Source organism: Electrona antarctica (assembly GCF_951216825.1).
Source record: "Electrona antarctica genome assembly, chromosome: 16".
NCBI classification, from domain to species: domain Eukaryota; kingdom Metazoa; phylum Chordata; class Actinopteri; order Myctophiformes; family Myctophidae; genus Electrona; species Electrona antarctica.
In genome coordinates, this window is record NC_136797.1 from 30,569,818 (window position 1) to 30,588,334 (window position 18,517).

Consider the following 18,517-nt stretch of genomic DNA (forward strand, 5'->3'; position numbering starts at 1 on the left):
AAATGACTGTGGGTTTTTGGGTGGTATTATTTATTTACTGATGTGTCATGTGCTATTTTTCAGTTTTTTCATGTTTGGGGTGATGATGCATGCACACTATCTCCAGTACAATACAAAATTATCTCAGTGCCAGAGATGTAATCCCCCTTTCTGTTGCTATATGCCAAGTTTCATATCCATGTATTTGGCCTGCTTATCTCAGAATGGACACTAGTTTTATTCATTTCTGAACTGTAGATAAATGTGTCAACTTAAAGGTTTCTCATGCAGTTAAATATCTGTCCTTATCTATGTGTCCAACATGTATTTTGATGTTTATGCTTCAAAATTGCTTTATTTTTGTTGGGTTTCAAATGTAAGCAAATTGTAAGCATGCCACATCTTATCTCTTGTTTGGATCAGGCGTTGTCTGACCCACTTTCCTCACAGCTTTCTACAGTACTGCTAATTTGTGTTAGTAGCTCACTGTCTCGAGCATACAAATTGTACCCTTTGCTGTTCAAACAGCCTGACTGGCCACATGAATGCTTATTAGCGTCTCACACACAGTAGATCACTGCCACAGCCCTCAACATAATTATCAATACATGTCATGGGCACAATGTTATTAAAAAGGAACTTTTCAGTAAAAATCAAACAAACAAAAGCTCTGATGATGACAGCTTAAATACAAAAACAATGTTAGTTATATCTTCAGTAATTTATATGCAAAAATTCAATTTAAATAGTCAAATACTATGCACCAGTGATTATTTTGGACTCTTGAGGACAATTGGCAAATTCTGCGGAGGGCTCCCCGGGGTATGATTGTCTGACACAGTTCACAGAGTACATATAACATTGCCAAATTCCTATAGTCTTGCCTATTATTTGCAAGTGCTTTTAATGCACTGCTGCACAGGCCACGGGCTCAGCTGTGCAGTGTCAACACACTCTGACGTTCATTTTAACCACTTAACCATTCAACCTTAAGAAAAAGACAAATATCATTAAAAAACTAGAAAAAGTGCCCCTCGGGACACAGGTCTCCACCAGGATATGATCGTTTGTGATATAACAGTATATTCATAATGCTTAGTAATGTTATAAAGATGAATGCATGCTGTGTTTTCAAAAAATGGCTGGCATACATTACATGACAGATCCGGCGTGATTACATGCTTATAAAGATCACACTGATATTTTGATCAAATCTGAAGCACTAATAATAATGAAATGCACCACCTTCCTAATTGTAATAAATAGATCTATTTATAGCAGCACTATGTTTGCTTACTTGTGTGTGTGTGTGTGTGTGTGTGTGTGTGTGTGTGTGTGTGTGTGTGTGTGTGTGTGTGTGTGTGTGTGTGTGTGTGTGTGTGTGTGTGTGTGTGTGTGTGTGTGTGTGTGTGTGTGTGTGTGTGTGTGTGTGTGTGTGTGTGTGTGTGTGTGTGTGGGGGGGGGGGGGGGGGGGGTCTGCTAGGGTCTTGACTGTATTACCACTATAGCCACTAGCTTTTAAAGTATTTTATTGAATTTCCACAAATTACAAAGTATCACAGTACATATCAAGATTTAGAATTACATGTAAATACAGGCTGCTTGTCATCATATAAATGCATCAATACGTCAACAAAACATTCAGTTACATAAACACTAGCCCTAACCGTAACCTCACAAAAACAAGTAATCTGTGGTTTGAACACGTGAAAATGAAGTAGACGGATCCTAATTCGGACAGGCAGACCACTGAGGTCGCTGCTAATTCGGGGATCTGGTTCTCTATTGACTATTTAAGCCGTGACGTACCCCGCTCTTCCAGAGTCACTTCCGGGTCTGAGGCCTACTCAAGGAAACTTCCACATAATATATTTTCTTTTGTCGTGGACACTTGTACAGTTAATACATTACATTAATAACTCTACTCGAGTTGGAAGCATTAAGACCCATTTAACCCTCAATGGCTTCCTTTCTGAAAAATAACGTTATTGTAAAAAGATTCACGCGTTCATATTTAAATGAGAAGCGGACGGGAGCTGGTGCCTACAATAGAGCGTCGCAGTCCCGCCCCTTATCATGGACCAGGAAATTAATCCCAATGCATTTTTCCCATAGTCATTTCGTAAAGTATTTATTTATTTAAGACCTTTTAAGCGTCATACGAAGCCAACTCGAGTCGTGACAAATCATGACAACACACACAATATTTTGGACCAAACAAATAATTACAAAACAAACAAAAAAAGTGTTGTAACCTGCCGTTTTTTTCTTCTTTCTAATTATTTTTTCGGCCCCAAAAATTTTGTTTGTTGTCATGATTTGTCACGACTCGAGTTGGCTTTGTCCGCGGCGTAAACGTCTTTAAATAAATACTTTCTGAAATGTCTGAGGAAAATGAACGGAGAATCATTTCCTGGTCCATGGTAGGGCGGGAGGGCGGGACTAGGGCGGGACTGCAACGCTCTATAGGACCCGGACGTAACGTAGGACTACAAGTGACTACAAAAAACTTGCGGGAAAACACGTAGGCGGGGCTTCACACCGGAAGGAAATAAAAATAAATAAATAAATATATAAAAAAATAATATCATACAACTAAATTTACAATTTAGGCATAATTTATTATCCATGCAGAGAGACTTACACTTACAGTAAGCAAAGTAAAATCAAATGCAGAAATAATGTAGTGTCTCAGTAAAGCTAGGATATTAATAGATGACTAAAGAACCTAGCAGCTGTCTAAATAACATACTAAAATACACTTTAACCTTTGCATGAGACTGCATGTTCGTCAAGGCTAGGTCACGTGCTACAGGTCGTCTGAAGCGGTGAGATTTCAGATGACGGCGCAGTGAGTCTGCAGTTCTAATTGCAATGGGGAGTTTGTTCCACAGTTTGGGAGCCAGAAGGGAGAAGAGTCTGGGGGAACTGGGAGGCGGAGGCACGAGGGGTGCGCTGCCCGTGATTCTTTTTCCAAGTGCTGGAGTTTGGAAGTGCTCGTTAAGTATCACTCAACTGCCCTGCGTACCACCTGTTTTGAATTAGCACATAATGCAAGAGGCAGCAGGACATTGCTTTACTGAAAACGAGTGCTTCCAAACTCTGATGGAAACATGACCGCGGTCTGCAAATGGTCAATGGGGATGCATGGGATGAACCAGTCACCAAAGAGTCCCACTTTGGCAACAGCTGCACTGAGAGGGCTTTCAGACTGAATAATGGAGTGAAACGAAATGAAAATTCAGGCTGAGTGTCAGGCTAGCAGCGATGCGTTCTTCCACCTGAGTGACAGGGGGTCACCATTCTGTGCGTGTAGAGGCTGGCATCTCAGTGGCTGGCCAATGTGACAATGGGGGTAGTTGTCATTCCATTATGTTTCTCTCTATACAAGTCAGAAAGCGTGAACTAACATCATTGAATGTAGTAGACATGTGCCGCATTAAGAATATTCTTGAGTGAAATTCAACATCGTTTTTATGACAAAGCTGTGTGTGTGTGTGTGTGTGTGTGTGTGTGTGTGTGTGTGTGTGTGTGTGTGTGTGTGTGTGTGTGTGTGTGTGTGTGTGTGTGTGTGTGTGTGTGTGTGTGTGTGTGTGTGTGTGTGTGTGTGTGTGTGTGTGTGTGTGTGTGTGTGTGTGTGTGTGTGTGTGTGTGTGTGTGTGTGTGTGTGTGTGTGTCCGGTATTTGATTGATTGATTGAATACTATTTCTATACTACTATACAATACTATTAGAAATGTAAATGGTACGAGGTACAATCAGACATTTAGGCTAAAAGGATAAGGTATGGGCCTTGTTTCCATTGACCATATGCACATTGCACACACGTGCCCATCTCGCCATACGTTAATGGCAAGGTGGTAACTATCTGCAACTTCCCATTGACAGCCCATACAACCAAAGTCCTATCTGATTGTAGTAAACAACGTCAAACTCACAAACATCCTCTTTCGATCTGCAAAGTGTTTGTTTCATAAAAATCCACATGTTATGACTGAGCTACTTTATGTCAAGAAAATCTGTGGAGGTGACTTGGAGTTTGGAAGCGCTCGTTTTCAGTAAAGCGACCTCCTGCTGCATGTTAGCCTGATTGTCGCCTCCAGCTCTTGAAATAATTAGTGCGCTCAGTGGAGTGGTCTATGGGCTGGAAAACCAGGCTAGCATTATGTGCAAATTCAAAACAGGTGGTACGTTGAGTGATATCCAACGAGCACTTCCAAACTACAAAAAAATCACCTGCACGGACGTGACGGAAAGTAGCTCATAACATATATACGGTGGATTTTTATGAAACAAACACTTTGCTGATTGAAAGAGAATAATTCAAGCTTTTCATACAGCTGCAATGTTGGTGAGTTTGACATAGTTTAATACAATCAGACTTTTCTGTTTGGATGTGAACTGTCAATGGGAAATTGCAGCTAGTTACCACCCTGCCATTAACTTAATGGTAAGATGGCCGCAGTCTGCATAAGGTCTGTAGCATTTGGGGAAACTGTAGGATTCAAAATGGTTTGAATCCTAAATTGTGTGCCGGCACACTTTAGTTATGCTTGCAGTACACACACCGGTAGACAACTTTAACTTCATGTATTAAATAACTATTGCATTTCTGACTCATTTATAAAAATAAATCTCTCCCATCGTCCACAATCTGTGAACTCACGAGCCACCTGCCACCACCACCATGCATATGGATGGATAGTATATCACTGTGGTAGACTGACATATGGTACACACAATTGTGTACATTAATCATAATTCACCCACACATATGTCCACCGGCATGTATCTGGTTCCGGCTTAAGGGTGAAGGGGAGGCAATGTCTTGGCCTGGGACTGGCTCTATTCCAACATCTGGCCCATTGCGAGATTCATTTGCCATTGACAATGAAAGGAGAATTTATGTCACATTATGTGTCTGAGCAAATCGGCTTTTTGTGCCAACACAAACATTAAATGCCATTGACAATGAAAGGAGAATTTACGTCATATGTGTCTGAGCAAATAGGCTAATCGGCTACATCACCACAAGCATAAAAGAGTCAATAAGAGAGAAGCGAGGCAAAGGGATCCGACGGAAGGTGGCTGGTCAGAACAAGCTGCCGGGGAATTGGTCAGATTTCCTGCGTGATCTTATAAACAAGCAGGAACTCTTTTCCTTTCTCTCTGAGAAGATTGCATCCACTGTCTGGCCAGAGGGCAAGCAGGTCTTTATTACATCTGGCATCACAGTGGTTGGCACAGACACCAGCCACTCCATGCTGCCATGTAACCATGAAGAGGCAGACACCAGGATAGTGATTCACCTGCTTGATGCCCTGGAACATGGCTGGTCTACCTGCTTGATACGCACTGTGGATACGGATGTTGTCGTTGTCGTTATCCTCATCGGTAAGTTCCATGCCCTGCTCACCAAGTATCCAGCTGCAGACATCTGGGTCGCTTTTGGCACTGGCAAAAATGACACCAATGTTCATATAAACACCATCTGCAATGCTTGGCGGCGGTGGCTCAGGGGTAGAGTGGCTGGATGGTAAACGCAAGGTTGCCAATTCGAACCCAGGCTCCCCCAGCCCAGAGTTAGTGTCGAAGTGTCCTTGAGCAAGACTCTGAACCCCTAATTGCTCCCGATGTGCTGGTTGGTGCCTTGCATGTATTCCGCCGCCGTATGAATGTGTGTGTGAATGGGTGAATGTAATGCACAATCTATGTAAAGCGCCACAAAGTCCACAGCACTTCCCGTCTTCCACTGTACACAGGCTGTGACACAACATCAGCATTCTGTGGGAAAGGGAAGAAGTCAGCATGGGTGGCTTGGGATTCCTACCCTGAGGTCACCCAGGCCTTCACCTACTGTACATGACAGAAAATCCATACACTTCTGTGACCATAGATGCCCAACACTTTCAGCTTCTTGAGCACTTTACAGTCATGTATGACAAAACAACTAAACAAGTGATTTGGAATCTGTCAATGAAGCACGGTGAGAATTGTTCTGCCAGAAGAACAAAACGATGGAATACATTCCACCAACGCAAGATGCACTGCTGCAGCACGTGAAGCGAGTTGTCTACCAGTCTGGGATCTGAGCCACGTCTGAACTGGCCCAGCAGCCAACAGCCCAACACCCAGTCCAGAAGGATGGGGATGGACATTGGATGTCGACAACCAGGTCTGGCTTCCTGTGTGGAGCACTCTACTAGATAAAGTGCCGTTGTAAAAGTGGTTGTGGTGCAAGGTGCTCATGTAAGAAGGCACACTGGAATTGCACAGCTCTTTGCAGTTGTAAATGTGACAGATAATTCGAATGTTGTTATCCTGTGAAGCTAATAATCTTCCATTCACTTCATGCTCCATTTTTCAATGTGTCTGACTGCTAACAGAGTTGAAGATGATGTAAATATGTTGCTAGAATGACCGTATTTATTCAATATTGGCACACCATTTTCCGGGGAGGGGAGGGGAGGGGAGGAGGGGGCGGGGGCGGGCCTCGGATCAGTTATCCACCCCTTTTTTCGTGCTGGCACCCGCCTATAGACCAGGAATCACAGGCTGGACAAGGCTATGATGTTTATGACTGCCGACCCACCACCTTGGTCGGATATATACAACTACAATAGGCCTATACATGTCCAAAATAGGGATAGGGAATAGGTTGAACGTGATTAAGTGTTGCAGCCCTATAATTCAAGGTCCAATTATACTCGATTAATCAATTATTTTAGTAACCCATTAAGACCTGAGGGTTTTTTCATGCCTGTCTGTCTGCATTTGTACATATTGTATTCATATATCTACTGTATATGTGATAGTGGAAAGTACACATCCTACTGTGTGCACTATAGTTTACTCTGACTGCTTGGTATTCTAATCCCTTAGGCGAACTGAGATGCAGGAGACAAAATTCTCTCTGAAGTGGGAGGTAAAAAAATAAATAAAAAGAAAAACCTCTTTCTTGCCCTTCTCAACTGAGATCACACTGCTGTATTTGAACAGTGCTGTCACATATAGGGGTTCAACTTCATAGGTTCTCCAGGAGTAATTGAATCTCTGGCACAACTGACCTTTACCAGTGTTATTGACTCCATTTCTTTGTCCAAAATGGGCCCTTCATTTCTTTTTCTTCTTGTTGAAATGTTTATAATTGAGCTCTAAAAAAAACTTTCTCCATTCCTGTCATTTTATGGAAAGAAAGAAAGAAAGCAGAGCCTTAGTCTACGATAACCCACCTTGTACCTTGTGTAGTACAACAGATGTGCCTGGGCAGAGTGATTGCATTGCATGAGAGGGGGAAAAAAAGCAATTTCCCCCCTTCACACAAATCTGAAATGACAGCGTATAGACCAGAGGTTAGCTGAAATCTGCTTTAAAGTGACATAGCTTGGTCAAACTAAGTTTTTTAGCAGGTACTGCAACTTAGCAAAAAAATGTTTTCCAAATACAGATGTGTGCATTCACTAGCATGTGTAATAATCTACTTTAGGTCGGCAAAACACAAACAGCCCCCTTCCCACAGAGTGTGCATCAAAAAGCCATCTGAGCAGCCATCAGCTGGGTGAATTCAGGAAAAAAAAAGACAAAAGTTTTTGAATGTGTAGAAACAAGAAAAAGGAAACGTGCAGGACATCAGTTTATGGTTCACGGTCCCAATATTCTACATCAAGTATTATTAAGCCAAGCCAAGACTGATTCCTCATATTACAGTGCTTGGCTGGATGTGCGATTAGACGTCAGTATCGGACCTCTTATCATTCAGTGCCATTATTGTGCATCTCTGTGAATAAGGAAATATCTCCCATTCATAGATCCCATTAATTTCTGCGGCATATTATCGTTGAATACATTCTGGAGGACATGCTTGAGAGTATAGGGGGGGGGGGAGTTCATCACATAATACTGTCTGTAAGTGACATATTTGTGATAAACCAGTTATCTCCCTTTTGTGGCAGACTGAGAGGCCCTAATGTGTTGTGTATCTTGGAAAATCTGTAGGAAATCTGAGGGCACATTCTAAACTACACTCACAAAAGAGCGTTTCCCGGATAAGTGAATTTAAATGCTGCACAATTTAACAAGGTTTGCTGAGGAGGGGAAAACATTTGTTTCAGTGAATTTAATATACAGTAGGGCCTACAAATTTTCAATTGAGAGGGTAAAAAAAGTACAAATGTAATGATAAAAATGTCTAATTGCTAATTAGCTCGTCCGTTTACATGCCAATTACAACAGCTATATAAGCACATTAAAAGTAAGGAAAAATGACCGGTATCAATTTTAAATAAGGAAAGCCACTCAAATGAAGTATGTTTAAAAAACAAAAGAACACAAACAAAAGAACACAAACGTTTTCAGAAGCAGTCTCAACACACATCTCCCTCAGGCAACATTCTGGGGAATACATACTGAGGAAGACATACAAACATTTTTTGTTTAAAACTACAATATTTTCCACTATGTTGACAACATTAATATGGTTTTGACTGAGTATGTAAAACAAATATATACGTAAAATATTAATGCATTAAGCAAGATGTCAGCAGGAACATGAGACTAGAAAAGGCTTTGAGGAAAGAATTTGGGGAAAAAAGAAAGCCTCCCTCTTATATAAACTGAGTGAAGAGACAACTTTACTGACTTAGGAAGTGTCACAGTGGCAGCACTGAAAGGCATTTATTTTTCCAAAGGTGTCAGTGTCAAGGTGGCATCAAACCGAGAAGCCCCAAAGCTATGGGGAAGGAATCATTATGACTAGTCCTCACTTCACCTCTGAAATGAGCCCTTCTATGGGGAAGGAATCATTATGACTAGTCCTCACTTCACCTCTGAAATGAGCCCTTCCAGCACATGCTGGTACTGTACTAAATTATGACGATCATTCTCATTCCTAGAAGATGCAGTGGTTCTCAAGCGGTGGGCTGCAAGGTATTGCAAGTGGGCCCCCCAAATATTTGAGAAAACACTCACATATTTAAATTGAAATTACATGTTTCTTATAAAAGAAAATAATGAATGTGCATTCATTGTGATACCGATTAATCGCAACTTAAATTATACTGTGTATTGGGTTCCATCGATCCAAGATGGAAACAATTTATTGATTTATCAACAAAATTAACACACTAACATTTTACAAAAATCCGATCTACAAGGTCACTTTAACAGTAACAACAAAGAAGATAGGATGTCATGAGACCTCCTACTAGCTAAATTCCATCAGGCGAAGGCTCGTTCAACTCAAGGGGAGTCTTGAGGAATAGTCTCTCATTATTTAACTGGGTGCAGATTCTTTTTTTCTTTTTTCACTTTTCGGCACGTCTGCCTTCCTCAGCGTTTCAAACTTCAAAACTTTCAAAAAATATATAATATATTATTTTAATATTATTGATCATTTTATTTAGATTAATTATTCTTTTCATGGTCGATTAAATCCGTTAGTTATATCAGTGGTACCCAAACCTTTCAGGCTGAGAAGACCCGAAAGCACCTATACCACATTTCTCTTCCTGCACTTGTATTTCAACCCTTGGAACTTTGACGGCTTTTGTAATTTATTTTTTTCAGGCGTTACATTGTTGATTGATTGTGTTATTGGCACTGCAGCCTTGCTTAGTGGCCATTGGGAGAAGCAGCTTCAATTTGACGGTCACATCAAGGACTCCAAGTGATACATACATAAACACTATCACACTAATTCCCATAGGAAGTCCTTGACAGGGAACCAAAGTACTAACAATACATCTATATTTGAAATTCATCCAAGGGATAAGTCATTCACTTTAACGTAATGTTCTATCCTCTACTTTATTCTTAAATTTGTAAAAAACTTGCCTCAAACTGGCATAATCTGTGATTTCAATCTTATTTAAGTTGTTCTCTGTTGAGGCGAAGGTTGGGTTTTCTACTTTTCTTCTTTCTGTCTTGACTTGTTTTACACAGAGTGACTCTTCATGAGTCTAAAACTGTCCTCACAGAAAAAGATGATTGACATGCAATTAATATAATTGGAATACGGTTGGTTCTCAATATCTCATTATTTAATCCAAAATACAGGGACAAGTATCTGTACTGTGAAGTATGTAGAATAATCTACTGTCACTGGGTCTGTGTGTAATGTATACCATTATTTGATGTGCCGTGCACACGTGCAAAAATCAAGAGTGAAGTTTTGGCCTGAGATTATTCGTATCAAATGCCATGAAATCTGCCATTAGCACTGTCTGCATCTACTGGGTGATTTCAAAATGTAAACATGTAAACGTTACAGTGAACTGATTTATACATCATTGTATGAGTTCACAACGATGATGTGGTCATTTGATACGTTGCGAGTTTGTAGATCTGCTATTTTTGCGGAGCGATACTATCTTACGAAGGATTCCAAGTTAAGCATTAGCTTGCTGCATTCATTTTTGTCCTATGGCTCTATCTTGAAAGGTTAGGGGACATTTTGGTGGATGGGTGCACAGCACATAAATTATAAGCAACGCCTAAAAAGTATCTTGTCACTGTCAATCAAATCTGCTATTAGGTAATTGAATGTTATTACTTTTAAAGACAGCATAATTGCCTTAGCTTTACACGATTCAACTAATTAAAATGAACATAATTAACACAAAATTAAACATGAATGAAGTCGAACCCTATAAAGTTAATTTATCAAATAGTGAGAGTAGCTCCTTTACCTGCACTCATAACACACACACACAGGGCATACTCCGTGTGTGTGTGTGTGTGTGTGTGTGTGTGTGTGTGTGTGTGTGTGTGTGTGTGTGTGTGTGTGTGTGTGTGTGTGTGTGTGTGTGTGTGTGTGTGTGTGTGTGTGTGTGTGTGTGTGTGTGTGTGTGTGTGTGTGTGTGTGTGTGTGTGTTAGAGATGTATTTGCAAAAGCAATAGTGCACACACAGTCCAGATATGTGTCCTTAAAACAGACAAAGGTTCCCCAAATTGCAGCACAATTGAGGAACTAGTAGCTTTTGTGGAGCTCCGATGTGCAGTGGACCTTGATATCGACACAGGGCTTCTGTAATAAGTTATTTAAGTGCAGAGGTATGCAAATCCAGCACGCCTGAGTGACTTCAGATCTACAGAGTTGGCTGCAAACAGGATTTATTTTTTCTGTCAAAGGTGATTGTTCAAATTCATGGCTGTGGGTTGTCGGCAGTCCTGCTTGCTATGCTAAACCTTCTGATTTGTGTAGAAGAAATAAATAATGACGACCGTACACGGATGGCAAACAAGTGCACATCTCCCTGGGGCTGAAGCCTTTAATTGTAAGTTTGCTCATTCAGTTCGAGAGACCTTTCATTGGGAAGTTGATTGATTGATTGATTTCATTTGGCGATAACACATAAAAGAGCACATTAGCAAGTATCATCACTAAGGATAAAAACACAATAAAGCCCAAGGATGTATTTCCATTGTGGTCCTCTATACATAGAAGTACCAATACAACAAAAAATAAAACTATGAAAGTACACCAATAATACAAACCAAACAATATAGTTTAGATATACTTGAATGAATTCACAAAACAATGCAAAACCTGTACGCATTTTACTGATGAATTGCACACAACTACTGTGGTGTGTGTGTGTGTGTGTGTGTGTGTGTGTGTGTGTGTGTGTGTGTGTGTGTGTGTGTGTGTGTGTGTGTGTGTGTGTGTGTGTGTGTGTGTGTGTGTGTGTGTGTGTGTGTGTGTGTGTGTGTGTGTGTGTGTGTGTGTGTGTGTGTGTGTGTGTGTGTGTGTGTGTGTGTGTGTGTGTGTGTGTGTGTGTGTGTGAGATTTTTTTCAGTTTATCCCTTGGGCTGAGAAGCTTCATTGTGTTGTGAGATAACTGTCTTGTCTCTTTCTGAACCAGAAACCACCACAATATTAAAATGAACAGATTACCAAATCACTTGGGCCTACTTGATTTAAACACAAAAGTCAGTCTAATCAGTAAACAACAAGCACATGCGTACAGCAATGAGATTGTGGAAATAACACAATGATGTCGGAAACTAATAGGGTTTTCCAAATAAACAAATCTGTAGAAACACAGGATATATAATCAAAGTAATAATTTCTCAGTGCCTTTGGCCTCTTGCAGGCTCTTTGAATCAATCACTATTCTGATACAATGAAATGCATAACACCAACACAGTGATTCAGCACCATGGATAGTGACAAAGTACAGTACAATGGCCTGGTCATGTCAATTATCAGAATTTGAAATTCACCAACATGTACCTTAACACACATCATGAGCATGGATGTGCTAAATCACTAGCAATACCTTTTCATGTGCCTGTTCATGTGATGCACATGGGCCACTTGTAAATTGGACCACAAACATGAATATCAAGGGATGGAAGTAAAACGATTTTTTTTAAATAAATATTTTGGCTTGTGTGACAGTTGAAGCCTGTCATAGTCCCTGTCACTGCCAATCATTACTGTTTGTTTGGGGGAGGGTTGTAGACAATCTTGTCTCCTTATATCCTACTATGGAGTCGCCAGCCACTTGTTTTCACCTGACACTGAGGAGTTTCACCAGGAGGGAATAACACATGCAAGGAAAACACTATCCCTCCCAGTTCCACTCCCTGCTGAACAGGCCCCAATTATGGGGTAAATGGTGCATTTATATAGCACTTTTATCCAAAGCGCTTTACTGTGCATTACATTCACCCATTCACACACCGATGGCGGTGGAAAACGTGCAAGGCACCAACCTGCACATCAGGAGCAATTAGGGGTTCAGTGTCCTGCTCAAGGACACTTCGACAGGGGGCACAGTGGCACAGTTGGTAGTGCTGTCGCCTCACAGCTATAGAAGGTCCTGGGTTCGATTCCCACTGGGGATGCTGTGGGCACTGGGGGCGTGTTCCCTCCTCTGCGTCATCAGTGCCCATGCCCGAGGCGGGGTTGGCGAAAGGGCCTTTCTGTGTGGAGTTTGCATGTTCTCCCGGTGTCCCCTAGGGTAGGTACCCTCACAAAAACATGCAGTAATCCTGGTCTCTAAACTACCTCCCCCTGGCCAGCCGGGGCGCCTGATGGCGGGGAAAGGAACTGGTCGGAATAACGTGTTCCTTCCACGCGCTACGTCCGGCCGGGGAAATTCCCCCCCTGTCAGATGAAAAGAAGCAGCTTGGACTCCTCATGCATAGAAGGAAGCATGAGTTCAGTTCGCTGCGGCCCCAGGTTGGCAGAGGAAGTGTAGCGCCCAGAATTACATTAGATAATGTGAAAAAAATGGGTTGCAAAATCGTGGGATAAAAATTACCCAAAAAAAGGACACTTCGACAGGTTCAAACTGGGAACGTCATGGTGTTCCCATCCTTCTGTTCTACCGGCTACTCTACCCCTGAGCCACTGCCGTGTGCGTTGGGTATAGCTCTGATGCCTCGACACTGTGCAGCAAGGGCTCCTGGACCACTGCACAGTGAGGGTATACTTAAAGGGGCATTCCACTCATTTTCAACATTTGACTGTCATTAATATACCTTAGAGCTGTGTGGAAATAATTAAAAAAATTCCCCCCCATTCTGTGTTTCCTAGAACTGGAGGTCTGAAAAAAATCATTAACATGGTGAATCACATCTTGATGACATCAAGATGTGATTCACTGCTGAAGATACCAATATTTGGAGTTGCATCATGGCAGGGTAACTAGACAACCCTAAATAACAATATTTAGAAATGTCAAACGTCATTCACTCCTTGACCTTTAAAGAAACCTAAATCCACCTTTATGACGATGTGTGGAGGTAATTTGTCAGATTGTGCCTGACATATTTAATATGTCAACAAGCTGTACATGGTAATCACCTAACAGATATTGGGAATGTGGTTCCCAGCTAAGTCAATTCCTGCCAGCAGTATACCTAGACTAGAGCACAGGTCTGATCCCTCCAGCAAGGCCGTCAATATGCCCCAGGCACTGTATCATCAGTAGAACCAAGTGTCAGAACGTTCAACCTGCCTGAACCTGGTGTCCCTATTTCGGGCATGTCATTGGAGTCTCATTCGATTCCCTGACGGTTCATACCAAAGACTATAAAAATAGCACCCAATGCCTTCCTCCACCAACAGGTGGATTTTTGCAAAACACATTTTTGGAACAAAATGCCTCAAATCATCCAATTGCCATCCAAGGTGTAAGAAGAAATGGCACCCTTTTCACATTGGCTTATTATAGTGCCACCAGGAGGCCACAACCCGACCTGCCCTGGTGGAGACCTGTGCCCTGAGGGGCACTTTTTCTAGTTTTTAATTGTGAAATTATTCTGTCAACATGATTTTACAATATTCAAGAGATAGATATCTTTAATGAATTCATCCTTTGGTTTTTTTTGCGTAGGATCTCTCTCATCTCATTTCAAGTATGTACTATAGTTATACACTATACGTCCCCTGCATATCTCGAGAACCTGGCGACCGATCAACTCAAAGTCTCTGTGCATATCGGAGAGGACTCAAGGGAGTGCTGTGACGGGTGTGAATTGGGTCGGACAAACGCTTGTCAGAACCGACGCGAGGCAATGTCATAGTGTCTGCCTGTTTGGGCCCCTTATAGGGGATTCACAGTCTGAGACGGACTGAGTCCGTTTGATTTGAACCGTTCCCGAATACGGTTGCCATGATTCTCATTGGGCTTGGATTCTAGTACACCCAAGTATACTTGCATAACACACTTTGATCCTCCAGGTGGCGGTGTGCTTGATGGCTGGCGCGCACGGACACTGACCATCAACTATGCGACATTGTCTCCAATAAATCCAGACACACTGCATTGCATTGCCTCTTTGCTGTTACTTCACTGTCAGCCTGCTATTCACTGTGTCAGTTAGTTCTGTGCTCCAGACTCCAGTGTCGTGTTTGATTAGTTTGCTATGGATTCTACTTTAGCATTATTATTGGTTTTACTTTGGAGACTATGCCAAGCCCAAGAGCCACATGTAGTCCACAGAATAAGATCAGCACGTACTGCACCGTCTGCACGTATACGCAGATTCAACAGTATAGTCTAGACAGGTGGCGTTGAGAAATGCGCTAGTGTTACGCGTTGTGCAGCGTCTGTGTGTTTTTGTTTTGTTGACGCTTGGCTCGTCGACTAGAGATTATGAGAGATTATTAAAAAAAACAGTCCACTTCCTTCTTTAGGCATACGCATGCATTCACATTGGAACGAAAGATCCGTATCCGAATACACTACAACAGTCCAGAGGCCCGCCCCCCATGTGGTCGGGTTCGCATCGTTCACACCACCACAACATCTGCCAAGTGGTCCCGTTTGTGCACCCGGGATCATAATGTGAACTATGCCCTATTATATCGGCATAGTTCCACTGCACTGGGTAGGCCTACTTTGACAAGGTATTGTATATTGGGGCATCTCGAAACAGGCCCCTGTAAAAAAGTTAATAGTCCCCCTATTTTTCTATACTGTCCTCCCTCCCCACCCCCCTAACTGTGTATATGATGTTTTCTTTTTTTTTGCATAGCAGTGTATATGTGACTGGAGCTGGCAGAATGGTCCTCAACTCGCCTAGAATGAAAAGGCAGAAAATGTAAAATTTTCTGTCTTTGAAATTTAAAGACAAAAGTCCTCCATTTTCAATTCATCAGAACATTCTGATGAATTGTGTGAATTGGACCCTTATGTAAACATAAACAAGTCTTAGTGCTTTTTTCTGGTTTTATCCTCAGACAGATTTAGTATTGACCTGTACTTTCCTTAAACTGTAACCATTCTACAAACTGTTAAAGGACCACTTCACCACTTTTCAACATCTCTTCATATAATTGGTCCTCACTAATGTTCATGATAAAACACCACAATTTTTTCCTACTCAGTCTGTGTCTCATAGGAGGGCTTTGGGCAGTTCGGACACCCGTCCACCAGTGACATCATCATTAGGCAGATTTCTTTTTAAACAAGATTTGTTTTAAAATATATTTAGATTTTTATTATCGTCAGAACGATGGCTTCAACTTTTGCATTGCAACTTTTCAGGAAAAGAAAGCCTGCCGTTTCTATTAGCTTGGATTCACCATCGATGATGTCACTGGTGGACGGGTTTCTGAACTGCCCACAGCCTTCATATGATACACAGACTGAGTAGAAAAAAATTGTGGTATTTTATCATGAACATTAGTTAGGACCAATTATAGGAAGAGAAGTTGAAAAGTGGTGAAGTGGTCCTTTAATACAATTGTATAATACAATACAAACTGTTAATAATTTTCAATCAATCATTGAAACTTGCATTGTTCCCCTTTGCATTGTGCAAAACTCTGCATGTGTGAGTGAGTGAGTGAGTATCTCTCAAGAACTGCCCAACCAATCGGCAATATTAACCAGGGGAAATATATTTAGGTTTAAGCACACCATTATGTGCGTACCGAGATGCAGAGAAGTGAAGTCTGTCGCATTGGCTCAGTTGTTCAGAACTGCCGTTCCAACCAACTTGTACTTGTATGGGATATATTGATGACATCGGGAATCTCAATATATGGGCATATAGGGACAAAGACAGACAGATCAACAATGGCCCTCCGCTCCCCTATTTCGCCATGGAGGAAATAAGCACCATAGTCGGAGCCAACGGACTTCATATCTTTCACCTGAACGTCAACAGCATTGGACCCAAAATGGCTGAAATCAGGCATATATTTCAATGCGGTAAGGCGAACATCATTAGCTTCTCTGAAACCAAACTTGATGAGTCAACCAAAGACCCAGAAGTTGAAATAGAGAACTATTCTTTGATCAGAAACGACAGAAACAGGCATGGTGGTGGCGTGTGTATGTATATTCACAAAGACACTGAATATGTTACTCGTACTGACTTACAGCATGATGAAATTGAAACTGTGTGGGTTGAATTAATTTTCAAAAAAGCTAAATCAGTATTAGTGGGCACCGTCTACAGACCGCCTGACCAACATGGGTTCTATGATATACTTGAGGGGTGCTTAGCTGAGGAGGAATGTGTAGAGAAAATCCTGATTGGCGACTACAATACAGACATGCAACGAAAGGAAGCACCTGTGTTTAAGTCATTCAGTAAGTTCTGTGATCTACATAGTGTCAGTCAGCTAATTACCCAACCCACTAGAGTGTGTGATTCTACTCAAACTGTCATTGATCTCATTCTGTCCTCGGACAAATCCAGAATCTCCAAGAAAGGGGTTATTGTATGTGGGCTTAGTGATCATTTTATGATATTCTGTACCCGCAAAATACAAAAACTTAAGACCGGCTGCCACAAAACAGTCATATCAAGGGACCTCAAAACCTACTCTAGTGAGGTCTTTAACCAAGTATTGGAGAGTCTGGATTGGTCCGATGAGCTTAAAAGCACACATGTCGAAGAAGCTTGGCTTGGCTTCAAAACCAAATTTACATCAGTACTGAACAACATGGCTCCTTTGAGAACCACCAGGGGCAAAACCCGCTCGGAACCATGGATGAATTCGGACATACTGGCTGCAATGAAAGCCAGAGACAAAAAATGCTCTGAAGTTCTAAAATGCAAGTCAAAGCTAGCCAAGCGCTTCGACAGTGTTCGCCAAGCTCGTTTGAACAACCTAAATACACAACGAATCAAACTACGAAACAGTGTAACTGCCATGACCAAATCAGCTAAAAGTAACTTCATTAATGATAAAGCTGAGGAAAACAAAAACAATCCTCATGAGCTCTGGAAGCTACTAAACAATCAACTAAGCTATGGTCAGAAACTAAAAACCAGATTTTCGAACATAAACATCAAATCTGACAACACTCTCATCACTGACAACCTTGATGTGGCCAACTACTTGAATATCTTCTTTACAAACATATCAACAACTCTGGTTAACAAACTGCCCTCCCACTCTGGGCTCTTTGGTGTAGAGCACATTACAACCTTCTACAAAAACCTAGGTGTTTGTAAAGACGATTTTAAACTAGTTATGGTAACAACTGATGAGGTAATTAAGAAACTGAGTGCCCTCCAACCCCACAAGGCCACAGGACATGACAACATTCCCTCCAAATTTCTCAGAGACTCAGCCATCTCTATAGCTCCAATCATCACCCACATAGTAAACCTCTCCATCAAACAGGGACAGGTCCCCCAAGATTTCAAACTGGCCAAAGTAACCCCCTTGCACAAGAAAGGGAGTAAATTAGACCCCGGCAACTACCGCCCTATTTCTATTCTTAGTTCCATCTCGAAAGTGATGGAAAAAATAGTCTATGAACAGGTTGAAAAGTATCTTGCCACTAATAAATTATTGTACGAGTTCCAATCTGGCTTCAGAACATCCCACTCCACTGACACATGCCTCCTCTATTTGAGCGACCACATCAAACAAGAGGTGGACGCTGGCAAATACTGCGGCATGGTCATGCTGGACCTCCAAAAGGCTTTTGACACCGTGAACCACTCCATACTGGTTAACAAGCTAAAAGCAATTGGTTTCGATAGCACATCAGTGAGCTGGATGCAATCCTACCTGGAGGGGAGAGAACAGATGGTGGAAGTGAACGGAACACTGTCCCCC

At 41.7% G+C, this 18,517-nt stretch overlaps 1 protein-coding gene across 2 annotated transcripts in view; it reads left to right on the forward strand.

The window, feature by feature from the left end:
* Positions 1 to 18,517, forward strand: part of brinp1 (bone morphogenetic protein/retinoic acid inducible neural-specific 1) — a 262,147-nt gene that overhangs the window by 46,913 nt on the left and 196,717 nt on the right. The gene's annotated exons all lie outside the window — the stretch shown is intronic.